The sequence below is a fragment of the Bufo gargarizans genome, chromosome 10 (assembly GCF_014858855.1).
Source record: "Bufo gargarizans isolate SCDJY-AF-19 chromosome 10, ASM1485885v1, whole genome shotgun sequence".
Classification (NCBI taxonomy): domain Eukaryota; kingdom Metazoa; phylum Chordata; class Amphibia; order Anura; family Bufonidae; genus Bufo; species Bufo gargarizans.
The window spans coordinates 19,582,170-19,597,206 of record NC_058089.1 but is presented as its reverse complement, the minus strand read 5'-3'; the positions used below and the strand labels follow the sequence as shown (position 1 = coordinate 19,597,206).

The following is a 15,037-nucleotide window of genomic DNA, read 5'->3' as shown; positions in this document are numbered from 1 at the left end:
CCGTTCTCGAAATAGGTGCGAGGTCCCATTTGCTGAAGTGTGACAACCCCTTTAACAGTTCTGACTGGTGGATGGTCCGACCTCTGGGAACCCCCCCAAACCACCCAGAGAATGAAGAGACAGCTGTCTTTCTAGTATATTAGGAGTTTTCAAGAAATTAAACATTGATGACCTATCCGTAGCCCCTTCCAACAGCTGATCAGTGAGGGTTCTGGGAGTCGGACCCCTACTGGAAGACCCCTTTAAGCATAGTGACGCCATGTTCAACTGAATGGAGCTATTTTTTTATCGCCATGCACAGGGCCTGGATTGTTGGGGCCCTGACAGTCGGGCCCCCACTAATCAGTAAGTGATGACATACCCTAGAAAAATACCATCACTTACTATATAGTGGAAAACCCCCTTCAAACATGGAGCTCCCTAAACAGCACCATCCCTGCCCATGGGTCGTGTCTAGTATCGCAGCTCAGCTCCACCGAAGTGAATTGGGCTGAGATGCAACACCGTACACAACCTGAGAAGAAGTGTGGCGCTGTTTCTGAAAGGGGGGAGGCCATGCTTTCCTAATCCCCGACGATCACAAATTATAAGGTAGCAACGGGAACATTGGGTGACAACCAATATGGCAGCCATGACAACAAAGGGAAAAGCTGGGCGACGAACTCCATAGTAGCGGCCATATTGGTTTTCACCCAACTTTTTCAGGTGCTGATCAAAAATAAAAATTTGCTGAAAATTTTTGACTTTTTATTTTATTTCTTTAGTGCTCTAGAAAATCATAATAGGGCACAAATTCCAGCTAATACACCGCACAGGGCGACATTACTGACTGGTTTTGCTTTGATTATTTTACTTTGTGGGATCTATTTGATAACATTTGCCATTTCTTTCCTCCATTTTGCCCCCCGCCCCCAGTCTTCCCCCTTCCTCCTCTCCGTCCACTTCTCTACTTTACTTTTTCCCCTCACTTTACATCCGGGTTTTTTTCCCTAGGCAATGGGAGCCGCATCACACCCCGTTCCTTAGGCAAAGTGAAATAAATTCGCTGCACCGACAACGTCAAGTAGTCCGCTCTTTCATTCGCTTCTCTTTCTTTTAGCTCGACTCTGAGACCCGACGTTTCCTCACCGAACGGGGGTTTTCCGTCCCTGCCAACCTTCCGGTCAACTTATCGAACGTATTTGAGGGAGAAAACCCGAATCCTCCAATCACACCCCCTTCTCTCCCTCCGCTCGCCGGCCGCTTTTCCTTTCTACGTCACAGGGGCCTGTGCAGGCGCGCTCCCGACACCCCTCCCTGCTTCAGCTGATAGGACCCCGCGGGAACGCGCTTGGTAGTGGAGAGGAGGGGGTGTAAGGGGGGGAGAGAGAGAAGAGAAGAGTGCGGCGGAGGGATCCAGCGCCGGGTGCACTGCGGTTCGGGGAGGGAGAGAGTTCTTCTTCTTTGGCCATCACTTTCTCTTTATTTATTTATTTGCCCTAACGGGGGCAATTAATTCCTCCCGTTCCCGGTGCCGCCAGCTTTGTCTCTTTCCGTTCTTTCTGGCTTTATACTTTACCTTCTTGACTCCCCCCCCCCCCCCAACCCCTTCACCTTTTACTGGGGGGTGTCCCCCACCACCCCCCCCTTCAATGTTATTTACCCCCAGCCTGTGGTGGGCCGGGGGGGGCGCTGTGAGGGAAGATGTGGCGGTGACAGACTGGGCTTCCCTCCCATGAAAGAAGAGGAGAAGAAAGAAAGAAGAAGAAGAGGAGGAGGAGGAGTGGGGAGCATCCCCGGCGGTCCCCCCTCAGAAGCGAGGTAGTCCTGCAGCAGGTGTGGGCCGGTGAGGGGGCGGCGGCGGCTGTGGGGGTCGCTCAGGCCGGAGGGAGGCTTACAGGGAGCGGGGAGCAGGAGCCGAAAACTTGGGAGTGAGAAGTGAGGGCTGAGCAGGCCCGGGAGCCGGGGAGTGTGGTGCTGAGGGGACAGCGGGCAGCCCTGTGTGTCCGGGGACTCCTCACCAACTCCTGGGAAAGTGCGCCCTGCCCCCGCTCCAACTCATGGGCCATTTCTGGGAGCCATAGCCTTACAGTGTGTGTGAGTGACAACCCGAGTGTGAGAGAGGCGCAGATTTAAAGGGCAACTTCACTTGGGGCCCTCTTGCCTTCCCTTTAAATCCACCTTCATGTGAAGCAACTTTGCCGGTACTTTTGCTTCACTTCTTTTGTGCAGGTTCGGAGTAGTTTCAGGTTTTATTCTGCCTTGTTAGATGCTTTAAAAAAAATAAAATAAAAATCTGTGGTTGCCCTTGGAAACAGAGGATGGTTTAGCTCCGCCCCACTGTCCAGGAATAGATGTAAACATGGCTGTTTGCTTCCAAAAACAGCGCTGTTTTTATTTTTAAAATTTAAATTTTTATATTTAAAATTTTTTTGGGAAGCGAGCGCCCATGTTTTTTCACTACCAGACAACCCCTTTGGCGCTCACGCGCACAAGCATTTTTTCTTTCAGTGTTTTTTTTTTTTATTTTTTTTTTTTTAAAGCCCGTGTTCTGAGGCTACGTTAGGGGGATCCGTGGCAGATTGCGTTAAAAATACGGGACAAAAATGGCTAGTTTTGTCCGGGTTAAAACGCCAGGTTGCAGGACATGCTCCATTATAGTTGGCGGAGTCCTTTGGGCATTGTTTGGGGGTGGGAAAGGTTTAGGGAGGAATTGTCGAATAAACTCAGTTTACGGGCTTGTTCATACGACCGTGCCGTGTTTTGCGGTCCGTAAAACACGGATGCTGCCTGTGTGCCTTCCGTAATGAATTATAGAAATGCCTATTCTTGTCCTACTGATGATCTATCCTCTGGATAAGTTATCAGTGTGTGATTGGTGGGGGTCCGACACCCGGGACCCCTGCTGATCAGCTGTTTGAGAAGGCATAGGCGCTAGCAGTAGCACCAAGGCCTACTCTTGGCTCACCTAGCACAGTGCCATACATTTTATAGTGGCTCTGCTTGGTATCTCGCTCAGCCCCATTCACTTTTTATGGGGCTGAGCTGCTCCTAGGCCACGTGACACATGAACGTGGCATCACTGGCCTAGGGAAAGGTAAGAGAAGGCTGCGGCGCACACAGAAGTGCTGGTACCTTCTCGAACAGCTGATCGGCAGGGGTTCCAGGCGTCAGACCCCCCACTGATCATATACTGATGATCTATCCAGAGTATCCCCTTAACCCTGGGTTCAGACCTGAGCGTTCTGAAACGAGCGCTCTGTATGCGCGATTGTACCAGCGTTTACAATCACGCATACAAAGACAAGCGAACACACATTGTCGCGCGTTCCCGCTGAAGTCTATGTACGGGAACGCGCGACAAACGCCCAAAAAAAAGCTCAAGAACTTGTTTGAGCGTCGGGCGTTTTACAGCGCGATCGTACGCGCTGTAAAACGCCCAGGTGAGAACCATTCCCATAGGGAAGCATTGGTTTCTCCTTGCTGAGCGTTTTACAGCGCGTGGGAACGCGCTGTAAAACGCTCAGGTGTGAACTTAGGGTTAGAGAAAACCCCTTTAAGCTGTAGATGGACACTAGTCTATTGTGTATATGGTGTACTCTGCAGACATCTATGGGTATTGTCCTGGGGGGAAAGAGCATTTACTGGTGTTTGATTTATTTATTTTTATTCCTCTGCAAATGTGTTTCTGTGGCCTTTTACGCCTCTTTCACACGGGCGCCATGGATTTCCTGGTAAGATGCGTGTGCGTCGCAGGAAAATGTGCAATTTTTTTGCGCGAGCGCAAAACATTTTATTGCGTTTTGCACGCGCGTGAGAAACATCGGCATGTTTGGTACCCAAATCCGAACTTCTTCACAGAAGTTCGGGTTTGGGTTAGGTGTTGTGTAGATTTTATAATTTTCCCTTATAACATGGTTATAAGGGAAAATAATAGCATTCTTAATACAGAATGCATTAGTACAATAGCGCTGGAAGGGTTAGAAAAAATAAAGAATAATTTAACTCGCCTTAATCCACTTGTTCGCGTAGCCCGGCTTCTCTTCTTTCTTCTTTGAGCAAAAGGACCTGTGGTGAAGTCACTACGCTAATCACATGGTCCGTCACATGATCAATCACCATGGAGATGGACCATGTGATGAGCGCAGTGACGTCACCACAGGTCATTTTCCTCCTGGACAGCAAAGAAGAGAAGCCGGGCTGCGCAAACAAGTGGATTAAGGTGAGTTAAAAAAAAATTATATATATAATAATTTAACCCCTCCAGCCCTATTTTACTTAGCATTCTATATTAAGAATGCTATTATTTTCCCTTATAACCATGTTTTATAAGAGAAAATAATAATGATCGGGTCCCCATCCCGATCGTCACCTAGCAACCATGCGTGAAAATCGCACCGCATCTGCACTTTTCACGCAACCCTATTCATTTCTATGGGGCCTGCGTTACGTGAAAAACGCACAAAATAGAGTATACTGCGATTTTCACGCAACGCACAAGTGATGTGTGAAAATCACCGCTCATGTGTACAGCCCCATGGAAGTGAATGGGTCCGGATTCAGTGTGGGTGCAATGCGTTCAGCTCACGCATTTCGCCCGTGAGGAAATCTCGCCCGCGTGAAAGAGGCCTTACCCCTCTGAACGTATTTAATAATGGGGTTGTCAGGTTCAGTAACTCCCAGCTGATAAATTTTTACAATTATGGACTAGTATCAGTCAGTGCTACTTGGTGTGCGACTGGAGCTGCACCTTCTGTTTGTATCCTGTTGGTATGTTTTGGTAAAGGTAGTATGAATATGATGTTATGCAACTTTGTGTGCCATAGGACTACATGGATCTCAGTGGGCCGAAGAAATCCAAACTGTCTTGAGAGGAGGTACATGGAGTTCCCTATGGCGCCATAGTATTCAGGGTACCATACGTGTACATCGACCACAGTGGGCATAACAAATCAAAACGTTCTTGGGGTCCCTATGACGCCTTACTATTCCAGGTGCCGTATAGCAGAGCGTTGTTGGCCTTGTTTAATTTATTAAGCGCACAGTATAATTTGCAGGACAGAAAAAAATACTCTGCAAATTTTACAGCAAACTCTGCTGAATTTTGCTGTGGATTTTACTCCATGCATTTTTAAAGAGTGAAATCCACAGTGGACATCTGTAGAAAGAATTAACAGGCTCCGAATTAAAAATCCACACCGCCTGCCGCTGTACACACAGATACTTTTCTGCAGTGTGCCAATGACATTTGTTAAATTTTTATCCACTTTGTTGCCACTGTAACGCTGGGTTCACACCTGAGCGTTTTACAGCGCGTTCCTACGCGCTGTAAAACGCACAACACATGAAAACCAATGCTTCCCTATGGGGCTGGTTCACATTTTCGCGTTTTACAGCGCGTTTGAACGCGCTGTAAAACGCCCGACGCTCAAACAAGTACAGGAGCTTTTGTTGGCGCGTTTGACGCGCGTTTGGGCCATAGACTCTTTGGACAACACTGCTGTCAATCACCCAAACGCGCGTCAAACGCGCGTTTACTATTACAAAAACCGTGCATAAAAACGCGCGACAAAATCGCGCATAAAAACGCGCGTTTGCGAAACGCTTAGGTGTGAACCCACCGTAAGGCCTCGTTCACACAGTCAGTGATTGTGAGCCAAACCCAGGTGCGGGTCTAAACCCAGAACAGGTGCAGATTTTTCCATTATTCCTTATCTGTGTAGCCTCCGCTCTTGATTTTGGTCTAAAGTCACTGATGGAAATCGCTGACCAAACACTGACATGTGAGTAAGGCCTCATGCACACAACCGTTGTTGTGTTCCGTTCTGCAAAATGGGGTTCCGTTGTTCCGTGATCTGTTTCCGTTTTTGTTTCCGGGTGTCTTCCTTTATTTTTGGAGGATCACCAGACATGAAGGAAAGTGATCTAAGTCAAGTTTGCCATGCAAATGATAGAAAAAAAACGGACGCAGACGCGGATGACAATCTTGTGTGCCTCCGCGTTTTTTCACGGTCCCATTGACTTGAATGGGTCCACAAACCATTTCCGTGAAAAAAATAGGACCGGTAATATTTTTTTGACGGACTGGAACCACGGATCACAGACGCGGATGGCAAACTGTGCATTAGCCGAGTTTTCAACGGACCCATTGAAAGTCAATGGGTCCGCAGAAAATCACGAAAAACTGAACAACGGACACGGAATAAAACAACGGTCGTGTGCATGAGGCCTTAGGCCTCATGCACACAACCGTTGTGTGTTTTGCGGCCCGCAAATTGCAGATCCGCAAAACACGGAAGGAGTCCGTGTGCGTTCCGCAATTTGCGGAACTGCACGGACAGCCATTGATATAACTGCCTATTCTTGTCCGCAAAATGGACATGATTAGGACAGGTTATATTTTCTTTGCGTTGCCACGGAATGGAGCAACGGATGCGGACAGCACACGGAGTGCTGTCCGCATCTTTTACGGCCCCATTGAAGTGAATGGGTCCGCATCCGAGCTGCAAAAACTACGGCTCGGATGCGGACCAAAACAACGGTCGTGAGCATGGTTCACATTTCTGTGTCCATGAAAAAAAATCAGTACTTGTTAGATCCGTGAAGCATCCGTGTTTGGTCCATGAGTAAATTTTTTTACCCTCTGCGTGTCATCAGTATTCCACGGACGCTTCTCAGCTGAAAATTAAATTTCCAGAGCATCAGTGGGCAGTAAAAAACAGACATAGAACATCGCAGACCAAAGTGGCGCATGTCACCTTGATTTTTTCAGTGACCTAGGGTCAGTAAAAAAAATACTGATGTGTGAACAGACACATTGAAATAAATGGGTACGTGTGCTGTCTGTGGAAAGTGCGGAAAAAGGGAAATGTGGACGAGGCCTAAGGCCCATTCATTTCAATGTGTCTGTGTACATGAGCGTTTCTTCATTCATTTATTTATTTATTAATTTTCACGCATCAGTTCTGCATTGCGTGAAAATCGCAGCCTGTTCTTTATTTTGCATTTTTCACCCAGCCCTGGCCCTATAGAAGTGAATGGGGCTTGAGTGAAAAACGCATTGCATCCGGAAGCAAGTGCAGGTGCGTTTTTCACTGATGTTTGCGAGGAGATGTTGTTTGTTGTTTTTATCACTCGTATGAAAAACGCATCAAAACGCATTGCACCCGCGTGGAAAAAACTGAGCTGAACACTAACGCAGACCAAACTGACGGAACTTGCTTGCAAAATGGTGCGAGTTTTCAGTGAACGCATCTGGACCTAATCCGTATCGTTCGTGTGAAAGAGGCCTAAGAGCACTTGCAGATTTGCAATCACAAAATCTGCGCAGACTTTTTTTCCGTTTCCACAGCAAATCCACACCAAAAACCTCATGTGTTACTTGCGTTTTTAGTTGCTAATTTGATGCAGTTTTGCCACAGATCTCGCCCTTGCATTCCAAAGAGTGAAATCTGCACACACAAAAATAATCTGCACGGTAGATCAATTTCCGTATGGAAAAAGAAAAGTGTACATAAGATTCGTCTAATCTCATGCTCCTTGCTGGTGCTGTATTACACTTCGGTAGCCCAAGTCTCTGCGTCCTCATGTGTTGAAAATGCTGCAGATTTTCCATGATAGGTTTCTGTGTGGAAACTCCAACAGCATTTTGTAGCAGCAGCAAAGTAGATGAGAGTTTAAAAATCTCACCCACATGGTGTGGAAAATGTACGTGATAAGGGCTCGTGCACACAAACGTGTTTTTTTTTTTGCGAACCGTATGCGGAACCATTGATTTCAATGAGTCCGCAAAATAAACAGAAGTTAGGGTCCATCGGCGATGTGCTGTTCCGCATTTTGTGGACCGCACATCGCCAGCACTTAATAGAAAATGGCTATTCTTGTCCGCAATTGCGGACAAGAATAGGACATGTTCTATTTTTTTGGGGATCGGAATTGTGGACCCGGAAGTGCGGGTCCGCAATTACGGATCCGGGCAGCACATCGTGCTGCCCTATAGAAATGAATAGGTCCGCAATTCCGTTCCGCAAAATGCGGAACGAAATTGCGGATGTGTGAATGGACCCTCACTTTTCCGTATGGACCCTCTTTTTCTGTATGTCCTTTCTGCAAAAAAAAAAAATAGAACATGTCTTATTATTAGGGTCCGCCTATTCCGTTCCGCAAAGTACAAATGCACACAGGCATAGTTGTTTTTTTTTTTTTGCGGATCTGTGTTTTGCAGACCACAAAATACATATGGATGTGCGCATGAGCCCCTAAAACCTTGTTCACATTTGTGTCCGTTTGAGATCCGTGAAAAAAAATCAGTACGTGTTTCATTCGTGACACTGTCCATGTTTGGTTTGTGTGTCTGTTAAGCCTCATTCACATGGCAGTGTTTGGTCAGTTATTTCCATCAGTTTTTGTGAGCCAAAACCAGGATTGGAGCCTATCATAAGGTATAAGGGAAAGATCTGCACCTGTTCTGTCTTTAGAGCCACTCCTGGTTTTGGCTCAAATCACTGATGGAAATCACTGACCGAACACTGACGTGTGAATGAGGCTTAGGCCTCATGCACACGACTGTGCTGTTTTTTGCGGTCCGCAAACCACGGAAGCCGCCCGTGTGCCCATTAGTAGACATGCCTCTTCTTGTCTGCAAAACGGACAAGAATAGGACATGCTATATTTTTTTTGGCGGGGCCTCGGAACGGAGCAATGGATGCGGACAGCACACTGAGTGCTGTCCGCAACCTTTGCGGACTCATTGAAATGAATGGGTCCGCATCCGAGGCGCAAAAATTGCGGCTCGGATGCGGACCATAACTACGGTCGTGTGCATGAGGACTTAATCCACAGACACTGCTCAGCTGAAAGGTAATTTCCAGAGCATCTCCTAGTAGTGGTCAGTGAAAAACTCACGCAACACGGGTGCCATCCATGTTGTGTCTGTATTTTTTTATGGACCCATAGACTATAATGGGTGTGTTAGTTCCGCATAACGGAGCAAAGTAGTGCATGTCTCCGTGATTTTTGTAAAAAAAAATTTGTTTTTGCCTCGTGCACACGACCGTGGTGTGTTTTGCGGTCCGCAAAGCGTGGACAAGAATAGGACATGTTATATTTTTTTAGAGGGGCTACGGAACGGAGCAATGGATGTGGACAGCACACTGAGTGCTGTCCGCATCTTTTGCGGCCCCATTGAAGTGAATGGGTCTGCATCCGAGCCGCCAAAACGGCGGCTCGGATGCGGACCAAAACAACGGCCGTGTGCATGAGGCCTAAAGCTGACCCACGATCAGTAAAAAAATACAGATGTGTGAACAGAAACATTGAAATCAATGGATACCTTTTCCACTGACAGTGCTCATCCGTGAAAAATGGAAATGTGAATGAGGCCTAAGGGCTCTTGCAAACGACTGTAAGTCTATATTTTTGGGGGATATTTTGCTGGCCACATCCGTATGTCCGTTCTGCAGTCGCACAAAACAGAACATGTCCTATTATTGTCTGTTTTGTGAACAAGGATAGGGCATTTCTGCAAGAGTAAAAAAAAAAAAAAATGGCGGCATGTACTCAGTCGGTATCCATGTTTTGCGGATCGTGAAACAGATACTGTCTTGTGCGTGTTGAGGTTAGGGAACACATGTATACTCTTGCTTGTAGGGTGTTTTTTTTATTTTTTTTAAACTTTTTTTCATGATCGTTTATAGACTGTTGTTTGAAATCTGTAGCCAATGCAGTCAGCAGCCGCAAACTGGTGGGCGTATTTTATGTGCAGGTCAACCACACGTAGAACAGGTGGAGTCATCACCACTTGGAAAGTGCCAGGTCTGTCTCAGAAACCTATTTCCCCATTGACTTCTATTAAGAAATAAGATGCTGCGGTTTTTAACTGCATCACGACAGCATCACAACCGCGCTGTGTAGACGTATCCTAAAGGTATATACACACAGCAGTGTAGTTTATGTAGAGTTTTGTACAGTTTTTGCTGCGTTTCTTCATCAAAATCTGCATGTGTTTTGACTTGGATTTTTCCCAGATCTTACTTTTTTGCTTTGCAAAGGGTGACATCTGCACTCAAAATCTACTGGAGCGCTTCCGTGTGGTTTCTCTCCGTGCATCCACACCGCAAAAAAAAATAAAAATTGGAACATGTTCTATTTTTTTGCGGTGCAGACTATCACCGACCCATTCAAGTTGAATAGGGTCTGGATCAGTCTACTGCAACCGCATCGATTGTGCTTGTGCATTGGGGACCGCAAATTGCCCTAAGTCCACTTGCCCACATTGCAGAATACGTGCGTTTTGCAGAAAAAAAATGCAGCGTATTACAGTACTAGCAATTACACTAATCTTAGGTACACTTTGCAGTTTTGGAAACTGACCTGCCTCGTGGATTTCAAAGTCCACATTATGTCAATTATATTTGTGGTTTTAGCGGCGGATTTCACCCTTTTCAATGTAAGGGAGAGATCTGCGGCAAAACCGCATCTAATCCTTACCAAAAAATGCTGTTAGTTCACACTGAGTTTTTTTGGCCCTGATTTTGGTATGTTTCTGCCTCAACATGAGCTCCAAATCTGCTCCAAAACACTCCCATTCATTTAAATGGGAAGCAGAGAAAAATGCACCATGAGTTGTGCACATAAATGCACCAAAAATGCTTGTGGGAGAAGTACTATAGAATTTAATAAAGTAAAAAATCAGCCTGAAAAACACTTTACAAAAAACATGTGCTTGGATCCAGCGCTGATTTTTTACAGGTGTATTTTGAAAATCAGCCGTGTGAACTGACCCTTACCCTGGGTTCACACCTGAGCGTTTTACAGCGCGTTCAAACGCGCTGTAAAACGCTCAAGACATGAAATCCAATGCTTCCCTATGGGAATGGTTCACACCTGGGCGTTTTACAGCGCGTACGAACGCGCTGTAAAACGCCCGACGCTCAAACAAGTACTTGAGCTTCTTTGGGGCGTTTTGACGCGCGTTTGTGGCCATAGGACACTGCAGTCAATGACACAAACGCGCGTTCACTATTACAAAAACGCGCATCAGAAACGCGCGTCAAAAACGCGCGTTTGACGCGCGTTTGGGAAACGCTCAGGTGTGAACCCAGGGTTAGAACTCTTTCACACGGGCGTCATGTTTTTGGGACGGATAAGATGCGGGTGCGTCGCGGGAAAATGCGCGATTTTTCCGCGTGAGTGCAAAACATTTTAATGTGTTTTGCACGCGCGTGAGAAAAACTTCTTCACAGAAGTTCGGGATTGGGTTAGGTATTGTGTAGATTGTATTAGTTTCCCTTATAACATGGTTATAAGCGAAAATAATAGCATTCTTAATACAGAATGCAAAGTACAATAGCGCTGGAGGGGTAAAATTTTTATTGAACTCTCCTTAATCCACTCGTTCGTGCAGCCCGGCTTCTCTTCTGTCTTCTTTTTTCAGGACCTGGGTAAAGGACCTTTGATGACATCACTGGTGGTGATGCATCATGTGACGAGCGCAGTGACGTCACCACAGGTCCTTTTCCTACTGCACAGCAAAGATGAAGACAGAAGGAGATGCCGGCTGCGCGACAAGTGGATTAATGTGAGTAAAATGTTTTATTTATTTTTTTTAACCCCTCCAGCCCTATTGTACTATGCATTCTGTATTAAGAATGCTATTATTTTCTCTTATAACAATGTTATAAGGGAAAATAATAATGATCTGGTCCCCATCCCGATCGTCTCCTAGCAACCGTGCGCGCACTTGCGGATGCTTGCGATTTTCACGCAGCCCCATTCACTCCTATGTGGCCTGCACTGCGTGAAAAACACACAAAATAGAGCTTGCTGCGATTTTCACGCAACGCACAAGTGATGCGTGAAAATCACCGCTCATGTGCACAGCCCTATAGAAATGAATGGGTCCGGATTCAGTGCGGGTGCAATGCGTTCACCTCATGCATTGCACCTGCGCGGAAAACTCGCCTGTGTGAAAGGGGCCTTAGACTTTGTGGATTTTGGTGCAGATATGCTACATAAATCCGCACAGAAATTTGTACAGATCTTGCGTGTGTTCACCCGAACCCGTGTGCAGGTGGCCTTAAAGTCTGCATCTCTGTGACACCCAATATTTGCAAAGTGTTTGATAAAATGATAAGTCACACTAACAATAGGCCTTACACTTCTCCCTTTTAGGTCCAGGTTATATGGCAGCTTTCACTCTGATGTGGGATGCGTTGTTGTCTTTTATAGAAGTGCATTGAGTGGCACAGTCTGTGTAAGGCTTCTTGCACACGACCGTATGACTTTTTCAGTATTTTGCGGTCCGCAAAAAACAGATCTGCAAAATATACGGATGACGTCCGTGTACATTCCGTTTTTTGTGGAACGGAACAGCTGGCCCCTGATAGAACAGTACTATCCTTGTCCGTAATGCGGACAATAATAGGACATGTTCTATCTTCAAATGGAACGGAAATACAGAAACGGAATGCAGGCGGAGTAACTTCCGTGTTTTTTTTTTGTTGGATCCATTGAAATGAATGGTTCCGTATACGGAACGCGCAAAACTGAACGTAAATGGGGGGAAAAAAAAAATTTGTGTGCAAGAGGCCTAATTCTTTGTTGCCATCAAAAGTGTCTTCCGACTGCTATTTTCCTGGTCATGAACCTGTCGAGGAGCAGATTCACCGCAGGGAAGTTAGCAGTGTCCTAAAGCTCATCATTGAGATGCTTCTCATCTGTTTTCTGAGTGAGATCAGGATATTTTGGTGCAGAATTATACAAAAAAAATGTACGGCTGAACTAATGTGCACACAAACGTATTTTGTTTCCACGTCCGTTCCATTCAGTTTTTTTGCGGATAGGATGCAGACCCATCTATTTAAATGGGTGCGCAAAAAATGCGGACAGCACATCGCGTGCTATCCGTATGTCCGTAGCCCCGCAAAAAAAAATGTAACAAGTCCTATTCTTGTACGTTTTAGGCATTGTTATAATGGATCCGCAAAAAAAAAAAAAAATGGATGTCATCCGTTTTTTTTTTTTTTTTGTGGATCAGCAATTTGCGGACCGCAAAACACATACGGTTGTGTGCATGTAGCCTAAATCTGGGGCTATATCCCAACTTCAGTATCAATTTCAGAAACTTTTTTTTTTTCTTGTGCCTTTAGGCTTGTTTCAGATTTGCGTTTGCCGATCCGTCCAGCTTTTGCAGCTGGGAACATCATTGCCGGATGCAACTATAATTAACTATAATGGGGTCCGGCGGCTATCCTGCAAATATGCTGAGAATCGGCCGGACAAATGCTGCAGGTTTTGTCTTGTCGATTCCCGCCATTTTATGCTTCAACTTGCTGCCGGAATTGTGAACCTACCCTAATAAGCTTGTTTCAAATCTGTGCTATGGTATTCCAGCAGTGTATCCCCGCAGAGGAGCAGACCTCTGGAATCAATGTATTCCGCATAGCCGGGACCTGCCGAATCCTTGCCAGCTTTCTTCCTGAAAAATAGCACTGCATGTGGTGTTTTTTTTTTTTTTTTTTCCTGACAGAAATCTAGCAATCATGCTGGATACCTGATGGATCCCATTATAGCAAACAGGGATCTGGTGGGCCTTGGTGCTGTCTGTCTATGCCAAATACGACACTTCCAGTACAGAGTATCAGAGAAATCAGATGCGATTGTTGACACGGGCGAGTATTCCGCGTGGGTGCAATGTATGATGTGAACACATTGCACCTGCACTGAATCTGGACCCATTAATTATCTATGGGGCTGTGCACACGAGCGGTGATTTTCACGCATCACTTATGCTTTCCGTGAAAATCGCAGCAAGCTCTATATTGTGTGTTGCGGTGCGATAATCCACGCAACGCAGGCCCCATAGAAGTGAATGGGGTTGCGTGAAAATCGCAAGCAAGTGCGGATGCGGTGCGATTTTCACGCACGGTTGCTAGGAGACGATCGGGATGGAGACACGATCATTATTATTTTCCCTTATAACATGGTTATAAGGGAAAATAATAGCATTCTGAATATAGAATGCATAGTACAATAGCGCTGGAGGGGTTAAAAAACAAAACAAAAACAAATTTAACTCACCTTAGTCCACTTGATCGCGCTGCCCGGCATCTCGTCTGTCTCCTTTGCTGAACAGGACCTGTGGTGACGTCACTCCGGTCATCACATGTTCCATCACATGATATTTTACCATGGTGATGGATCATGTGATGACCGGAGTGACGTCACCACAGGTCCTGTTACTGCACACAGCTAAGATGAAGACAGAAGGAGATGCCGGCTACGCGATCAAGTGGACTAAGGTGAGTAAAAACATTTTTAATTTTTTTTTAACCCCTCCAGCGCTATTTTACTATGCATTCTGTATTCAGAATGCTATTATTTTCCCTTATAACCATGTTATAAGGGAAAATAATACAATCTACAGAACACCGATCCCAGACACGAACTTCTGTGAAGAAGTTTGGGTTTAGGTACCAAACATGCGTGATTTTTCTCACGCGAGTGCAAAACGCATTACAATGTTTTGCACTCGCGCGGAAAAATCGCGGGTGTTCCCGCAACGCCCGTCTGAAAGAGGCCTTAGTCTACCTGCACATGGGTGCTGGTTTCAAAACAGAAAATCTGCTCAGTTTTTCATGTGGATTTCTGGGCGTTTCTGCACCAAAAACTGCAAGTTTTACTTGTGTTTTTTGGTGCAGATTTAATGCCATTTTTCTGCAGATACAATTGAAAATGGTGAAATCCACACAAAAAAAAACGCAAAGACAGTTGACTTGCTGCAGATTTAAAAATCCGCACATCAGGTCAATTTCCGCACTTAAAGGGTTTCTGGCATCAGAAAAATCGTTATGTAGCTGGCTGACATTAGCGATGTGTGAATGTCAGCAGAACATAACTGTATGACTTATATCTCCCTGCTTGTCGCCGTTTGCGCTAAATAATGACTTTTATAATATGCAAATGAGCCTTTAGGTGCTAGTGGGGCGTTTCTGCAGCACCTAGAGGCTCCGTCCTCTCACCGTTTGGCACGCCCTTGTAAAGGTGATTGACATCCTCA

The 15,037-nt window shown here is 45.8% G+C and overlaps 1 protein-coding gene across 2 annotated transcripts in view; it reads left to right on the top strand.

Moving 5' to 3' along the window:
- Positions 1–1,374: 1,374 nt before the first annotated feature.
- The window catches only part of PHF21A (PHD finger protein 21A), a 141,817-nt gene continuing 128,154 nt past the window's right edge, over positions 1,375–15,037 (top strand). Inside the window, exon 1 of one of the 2 annotated variants that reach the window (XM_044270548.1) lies at positions 1,375–1,800. The gene's annotated coding sequence lies outside the window, so the exon portion shown is untranslated. Of the gene's footprint in view, positions 1,816–15,037 lie in introns of both variants that reach the window. The other variant, XM_044270547.1, reaches the window with a different exon arrangement.